We start from the raw sequence: 8,564 nt of genomic DNA, 5'->3' as shown, positions 1-8,564 counted from the left end.
AAACCAGCAAAAAGTACAAAATCCGCTGCCAAAAGTAGCCCTGCTCGTAAACCGAAAGCACCAAAAGCTAAGAAAGCTTCTGTTGCCAAATCATCTCCTACAAAAATTAAAAAAGCAGCACCAAAAAAGAAATGATCTGTTACTTTAATAATATATTGAAATATTTCATTATTTTTGCTAAAAAATGAAAATAACATAGGCCTTAATACAGGCCACAAATTAATATTTGATAAGAGTAAATTATTTTTTGTATAAATATTTTATAAAATAATAGTTTAGAAACATTTGCCACAGTCAGTACCACGGATGGGTGGCCACTTGAGAATACTGTGTGCGGTTGCATTTTTATTTAAAATATATGGTATAATAAATAAGTATATATTTAAATTGATTACTTCATTGAAAATTTTAATAATATACTTTAATATTAATGATATTTATGAAAAATATATATTTGTAAAAATTTTCATTTATTACTGGCAACAGCCATACCACGTTGAAAACACCGGTTCTCGTCCGATCACCGAAGTTAAGCAACATTGGGCACAGTCAGTACTTGGATGGGTGACCGCTTGGGAACACTGTGTGCGGTTGCCTTTTTATATTAAAAATATAAATTATTTTTCTTCTTTTCTTTTTTTTTACACACCATATATAAATATATGTTATTTAGAAATGTAAACCTTTTATATTATTCATCAACAAATAAATATTATTTTTTGTATAAAATTTTATTGCATTTATAACTCATATCATGGTTACTTTAAAGCGAGAAGTTTTTTTAATATTTCAAATGAATATAAAATAATATAAATTTTATGAAATTTATTTATTTTTAGAAATAGCAATCGCTTATAATTATAACAAAATTTTAATAATGTTTAATTTTATTTCAATAATTTATATTTATATATATATATATATATATATATATATATATATATATATATATATATTTTTTAATAAAAATAATATACTCTTATTTAATAATATATGTTGGTCCTATATATAGGACCGAAAATATTTCTTATTTGTTTTTTTTTTTTTAAATTGTCATTTAAAACGCTTATGCACGTTCTCCACGAATACGTCTTGCCAATTGTATATCCTTAGGCATAATTGTAACACGCTTTGCATGAATTGCGCATAAATTGGTATCTTCAAATAAACCTACTAAATAGGCTTCACTAGCTTCTTGTAATGCCATAACAGCTGAACTTTGAAAACGTAAATCGGTTTTAAAATCTTGTGCAATTTCACGTACTAAACGTTGGAATGGTAATTTACGAATTAACAATTCAGTACTTTTTTGATAACGACGAATTTCTCGTAAAGCTACTGTACCAGGACGATATCTGTGTGGTTTTTTTACTCCACCAGTTGCTGGTGCACTTTTACGTGCAGCTTTCGTTGCTAATTGTTTTCTTGGTGCTTTACCACCAGTTGATTTACGTGCAGTTTGCTTGGTTCTAGCCATTTTCAAATAATAATGTTTTTACAAAAAAACACACAATTTTAAAAATTATATTCGACAATTTGATACTACAAAGTCAAATGTTTAAATGCGAAATAAATGTGTTGTATTTATATTTATATGAAATTTCAAAATTTTTGTTGTCATATCCTATTGGATAGCTATCAGAGTATGGACTAATCAAATTGTATAGGCGTGGCTTAAAAAATCTTTAATGCTTTATATAAAAAGGCACAATTGTACCGGCGCTCACATACATTACAATACTTGTGAGGTTAACACACGTGTTATCCGTTCGTTAAAATATTGTAAATAATTTTTTATTAAAATGACTGGCAGAGGAAAAGGTGGAAAGGGTCTTGGAAAAGGGGGTGCAAAACGTCATAGAAAAGTTTTGCGTGATAATATCCAAGGTATTACAAAACCTGCAATTCGTCGTTTAGCACGACGAGGTGGAGTAAAACGTATCTCTGGTTTAATTTATGAAGAAACACGTGGTGTACTTAAAGTATTCCTTGAAAATGTTATTCGGGATGCTGTTACATATACTGAACACGCAAAACGTAAAACAGTTACAGCTATGGATGTTGTATATGCATTAAAACGACAAGGTCGTACTTTGTATGGTTTTGGAGGTTAAGAAAATATAATAATTTACTTAAAATATTTAGTAAATTTATTAAAGAATATTTAATACATCCGATAAATTTAAACAGGCTTTCCTTTTTGGGAAGCCACTAATTTTATTTATATAAGAGTAAATAAATTTGTTAATAAATATAACATATTATATAATTTGTTTACAACAAATTATTTTGTTTATAACATACATTACCAAATATTTTTATTTTTTTTTTTTATTGTAATATATCTGCAATAATAAATTATAATTTGTATATTATCTATTTTATTTTACAATAACTTATTGAATTTTTGAAAAAATTTTATTATAAATTAATATACTATTATATTTTTTATATATACAAGTTAAGAGTAACAAGTATCGATAGGAGATTATCGAATTTATAACTAATAAAACATTTCGCCTTAATCAAAGAAAATAAAGATTTTGCTATACCATTTTTTATACTTTCAATAAATAATTTATTATTAAATTTTTATTATTTCATTTATTTTTTAAAATTATTAAAAATATTTTTCTAATAATTATAAGCGTACATAAACAAGTAGTAAATGTAAAATGAAAATAATAAAGGTAATGTAATGCATTTGCATTACACTGATTTACGATATATATTCCGCGATATCCTTTATTATATTTAAAATTAATAATATTGATATACTAATAATAGATATATTCAAGCTATTAATATATAAAATTTTATATTAAATATGATATTAATAATTGTTTATTTAATTTTTTTGTATATATAAAAATAATTTACTCTTATTTAAAAAATTTGATGGCTCTCTTAAAAAGAGAGCCGTTTTTATATGTTGATGTATTTTTATGTTATCAATTAAATAATATTTTCGATTTATTTATTTTGAACTTGTATATTTTGTAACAGCTTTAGTACCTTCACTAACAGCGTGCTTTGCCAATTCACCAGGTAATAATAATCGAACTGCGGTTTGAATTTCCCGACTTGTGATTGTTGAACGTTTATTATAATGTGCTAAACGTGATGCTTCAGCAGCAATACGTTCAAAAATATCATTAACAAAACTGTTCATGATACTCATAGCTTTACTAGAGATACCAGTATCAGGATGCACTTGTTTTAATACTTTGTAAATGTAAATTGCATATGATTCCTTGCGCTTCCTCTTCTTTTTCTTATCACTCTTTGATATATTTTTTTGAGCTTTGCCAGCTTTTTTTGCTGCTTTTCCACTTGTTTTTGGTGGCATTGTTACAAACAATTAATATACACAGATAGTTACAGAACACCAGTCAGTATATGTATGAGCGTGTCGTGTATACAACTAGCGTATTATATACGCGAAGATGGATATAACAATAAAAATGAATACTACTCTCTGATTGGCTGAAAATAATACTATAAGGTGATTGGTTTATTTTTAAAGTTTTATATTTTATAAATATTATAAATTAAAATACCCAAATAACATTTTAAACATTTATGTTACAATCCCCGTAACGTACACATCTGTGTGATTATATTTACAAAAAAAAATATTAATTAAATAAATTTATTCGCTATGTCTGGACGAGGTAAAGGTGGTAAAGTAAAGGGAAAGGCAAAGTCAAGATCAAGCCGAGCAGGATTACAATTTCCTGTTGGAAGAATTCACAGATTATTACGAAAAGGAAATTATGCTGAACGAGTAGGTGCTGGTGCCCCAGTATATTTGGCTGCTGTTATGGAATATTTGGCTGCAGAAGTTCTCGAGTTAGCTGGTAATGCTGCCCGTGATAACAAAAAAACACGTATCATTCCACGTCATTTACAATTGGCAATTCGTAATGATGAAGAATTAAATAAATTATTATCTGGTGTAACAATTGCTCAAGGTGGTGTATTACCAAACATTCAAGCAGTGTTATTACCAAAGAAAACTGAAAAGAAAGCATAAATTAAAAACATTGCATTAATTTTTATAATAATAATACATCGATCATAGGCCTTTTAATAAAAGGCCACAAATTTATTTAAAATAAGAGTAAAAATTATTTTTATAAATAATATATTATAATATTTTTTTAAAGAATCAATTTAAATAATTATAAATTAATGATTCTTTTTTTTTTTTTCTTTTTTATATGTTATTATGGAAATAATTCATCATATTATGATGACATTTAGGTAACATATTATAAGAATATTCATAAAATATTATCAAAATAATATTGTATTATGATGATATTTAGACAAAATATTATAAGAATATACACAAAATATTATCAAAATAATATCATTAGATAACAAAACTGTTCATGATACTCATACCTTTACTAGAGATAAAAGTATCAGGATGCACTTGTATTAATACATATTATCACAACATCACAAAATATTTTTTAAAAGGAAAAATTTTTTAAAAATTATTATAAAATTTGATTGAATTAAATTTCAATTTATTTTTTTAATAATTAAAGAAAAAAAAAAGCATATAAACTTTCTATTGAAAATGTTATTTTCAACTAGATGGCCAAGTGAACTTTGTTACACAAACAATATATGACGTATTCGTTATTTAAATAATCAGTATCCTTTGATATTATATCAATACGTTACTCTCTTCTTTTGATACATATTAATAAAATTTCAATTTATAAGATTTTATGTCAATTATATAAATAATATTATAAATTTTCTAAATACATAAGTTAAGTAACAAAAAATTTGAATAACAAGATAAATTTATATATTATGTTTTAATACTCGATACTATAATATATCGCATCCGTTACCAATTATTCGGTATCCTTTGATTTATACACAGAATGAACCAAAAATATGTATCAAATTTATTTTATTTATTTATATATTTAATATTATTATTATTATTTTATATTACAAAGTTTCTTAACGAAGCTTACAATGATTTCTCATATCGTACTTAACAAAATTATTTAGATCATATAAAATTTAAATTGTTAAAAAATTTTTATATTTATTATTATTATTTATTTTTATTAAAATTACATAACATAAAATTAATAATATTTTAATAATTATATAAATTAATTCTTATTTAAAATAATCTTATATTAATCTCAACAAATACTCTAATAATATATTTTGTCATAAATTTTTTTATATTTAAAATAAATATTATAATATATAAATACTTATATCAGTATAAAATTTCTTTATATAATTATGAAAAAATTAATTTAATAGTTAATTATTGATATTAATGCATAAATAAAAGTATTTTCTAATGAAATATATTTTGTCAATGTTCGATTAACACATTTCATAATAATACGTTTTCATTATTGACAAAAAAAGTTTTTCTAAAAATGAAATCTTATACTATAATATATATATTTATATATTAAATTTTTTAATTATTTATATACTAATAATTTATAATAAATCGATATTAAATAAAAAATAAAAATATATACTTTTTAAGTTTACCTTAAAAATATTATTGTTTTGTATGATTGAAATAATTAATATTAAACTATGTTTATTAATAATTGTTAATAAAAAAATTAAATATATTTTAATTTATAAAATAAATATTATTATTAAATTTATAATTTATTATTTTATATATTATAGAAATTGAAAAAATAAATCATGTTTACTACGACAGTAAATTAGAAATACTATTTAATTTTTATGTGTTTTCTACATGGTACTTTGACTTACATAGGGACTTATATTATTGTGAATAATGATATAATTGAAAACCTTTATTTTTTATTTGATAGAATTATTATATTTTATCATTTAAATATTTATAATAAATACATTATTTTTATAAAGTAAAAAATATGGCCGAAGAAAATTCTACAGCTGTTGCAGCAACTGCGGTTACTGCTGCTTCTACAACACCAACAAAAAAAGCAACAGCTTCTGGTGCTAAACGTACAAAACAACATTCAAAACCAACACATCCACGTACATCAGAAATGGTTGTTAACGCAATTAAAAATTTAAAAGAACGTGGTGGTTCATCATTACAAGCAATTAAAAAATATTTAGCTGCAAATTATAAAGTGGATTCTGATAAAATTTCACCATTTATTAAAAAATATTTAAAAGCTGCTGTAACTGAGGGAGCCTTGGTACAAACTAAAGGTAAAGGTGCATCTGGTTCATTCAAATTGGCTGCTTCCGCTTCATCTAATTCTTCAGCTAAATCAAAAGTATCCAAAAAAGAAAGTGGAGCAAAAGGTTCAGCAAAGAGTGCTAAAAGTAAACGGGCACCAAAAGAAAAGAAAGCCACAACTACATCATTGGCAGCCAAAAAGCCTAAAGCAAAAAAAGCGACTCCATCATCATCAACTGCTGCTAAAAAAGTTACTGCAAAATCATCAGCGGCATCAAAAAAAGCACCAGTTAAAGCAAAACCAGCAAAAAGTACAAAATCCGCTGCCAAAAGTAGCCCTGCTCGTAAACCGAAAGCACCAAAAGCTAAGAAAGCTTCTGTTGCCAAATCATCTCCTACAAAAATTAAAAAAGCAGCACCAAAAAAGAAATGATCTGTTACTTTAATAATATATTGAAATATTTCATTATTTTTGCTAAAAAATGAAAATAACATAGGCCTTAATACAGGCCACAAATTAATATTTGATAAGAGTAAATTATTTTTTGTATAAATATTTTATAAAATAATAGTTTAGAAACATTTGCCACAGTCAGTACCACGGATGGGTGGCCACTTGAGAATACTGTGTGCGGTTGCATTTTTATTTAAAATATATGGTATAATAAATAAGTATATATTTAAATTGATTACTTCATTGAAAATTTTAATAATATACTTTAATATTAATGATATTTATGAAAAATATATATTTGTAAAAATTTTCATTTATTACTGGCAACAGCCATACCACGTTGAAAACACCGGTTCTCGTCCGATCACCGAAGTTAAGCAACATTGGGCACAGTCAGTACTTGGATGGGTGACCGCTTGGGAACACTGTGTGCGGTTGCCTTTTTATATTAAAAATATAAATTATTTTTCTTCTTTTCTTTTTTTTTACACACCATATATAAATATATGTTATTTAGAAATGTAAACCTTTTATATTATTCATCAACAAATAAATATTATTTTTTGTATAAAATTTTATTGCATTTATAACTCATATCATGGTTACTTTAAAGCGAGAAGTTTTTTTAATATTTCAAATGAATATAAAATAATATAAATTTTATGAAATTTATTTATTTTTAGAAATAGCAATCGCTTATAATTATAACAAAATTTTAATAATGTTTAATTTTATTTCAATAATTTATATTTATATATATATATATATATATATATATATATATATATATATATATATATATATATTTTTTAATAAAAATAATATACTCTTATTTAATAATATATGTTGGTCCTATATATAGGACCGAAAATATTTCTTATTTGTTTTTTTTTTTTTAAATTGTCATTTAAAACGCTTATGCACGTTCTCCACGAATACGTCTTGCCAATTGTATATCCTTAGGCATAATTGTAACACGCTTTGCATGAATTGCGCATAAATTGGTATCTTCAAATAAACCTACTAAATAGGCTTCACTAGCTTCTTGTAATGCCATAACAGCTGAACTTTGAAAACGTAAATCGGTTTTAAAATCTTGTGCAATTTCACGTACTAAACGTTGGAATGGTAATTTACGAATTAACAATTCAGTACTTTTTTGATAACGACGAATTTCTCGTAAAGCTACTGTACCAGGACGATATCTGTGTGGTTTTTTTACTCCACCAGTTGCTGGTGCACTTTTACGTGCAGCTTTCGTTGCTAATTGTTTTCTTGGTGCTTTACCACCAGTTGATTTACGTGCAGTTTGCTTGGTTCTAGCCATTTTCAAATAATAATGTTTTTACAAAAAAACACACAATTTTAAAAATTATATTCGACAATTTGATACTACAAAGTCAAATGTTTAAATGCGAAATAAATGTGTTGTATTTATATTTATATGAAATTTCAAAATTTTTGTTGTCATATCCTATTGGATAGCTATCAGAGTATGGACTAATCAAATTGTATAGGCGTGGCTTAAAAAATCTTTAATGCTTTATATAAAAAGGCACAATTGTACCGGCGCTCACATACATTACAATACTTGTGAGGTTAACACACGTGTTATCCGTTCGTTAAAATATTGTAAATAATTTTTTATTAAAATGACTGGCAGAGGAAAAGGTGGAAAGGGTCTTGGAAAAGGGGGTGCAAAACGTCATAGAAAAGTTTTGCGTGATAATATCCAAGGTATTACAAAACCTGCAATTCGTCGTTTAGCACGACGAGGTGGAGTAAAACGTATCTCTGGTTTAATTTATGAAGAAACACGTGGTGTACTTAAAGTATTCCTTGAAAATGTTATTCGGGATGCTGTTACATATACTGAACACGCAAAACGTAAAACAGTTACAGCTATGGATGTTGTATATG

At 25.0% G+C, this 8,564-nt stretch overlaps 2 non-coding genes across 2 annotated transcripts; both read left to right on the top strand.

The window, feature by feature from the left end:
• The first annotated feature begins 478 nt into the window (after nucleotides 1-478).
• Nucleotides 479-597, top strand: LOC123303703. Its single transcript, XR_006535798.1, has one exon. It is a non-coding gene; the product is annotated as a 5S ribosomal RNA (ribosomal RNA).
• Nucleotides 598-6,966: 6,369 nt separating this feature from the next.
• On the top strand, nucleotides 6,967-7,085 carry LOC123303702. The gene has a single exon (XR_006535797.1). It is a non-coding gene; the product is annotated as a 5S ribosomal RNA (ribosomal RNA).
• Nucleotides 7,086-8,564: the final 1,479 nt, after the last annotated feature.

The sequence above is a fragment of the Chrysoperla carnea genome (genome assembly GCF_905475395.1).
Source record: "Chrysoperla carnea chromosome X unlocalized genomic scaffold, inChrCarn1.1 SUPER_X_unloc_123, whole genome shotgun sequence".
In the NCBI taxonomy this organism is placed as follows: Eukaryota; Metazoa; Arthropoda; class Insecta; order Neuroptera; family Chrysopidae; genus Chrysoperla; species Chrysoperla carnea.
This window is presented reverse-complemented; position numbering and strand designations above follow the sequence as displayed.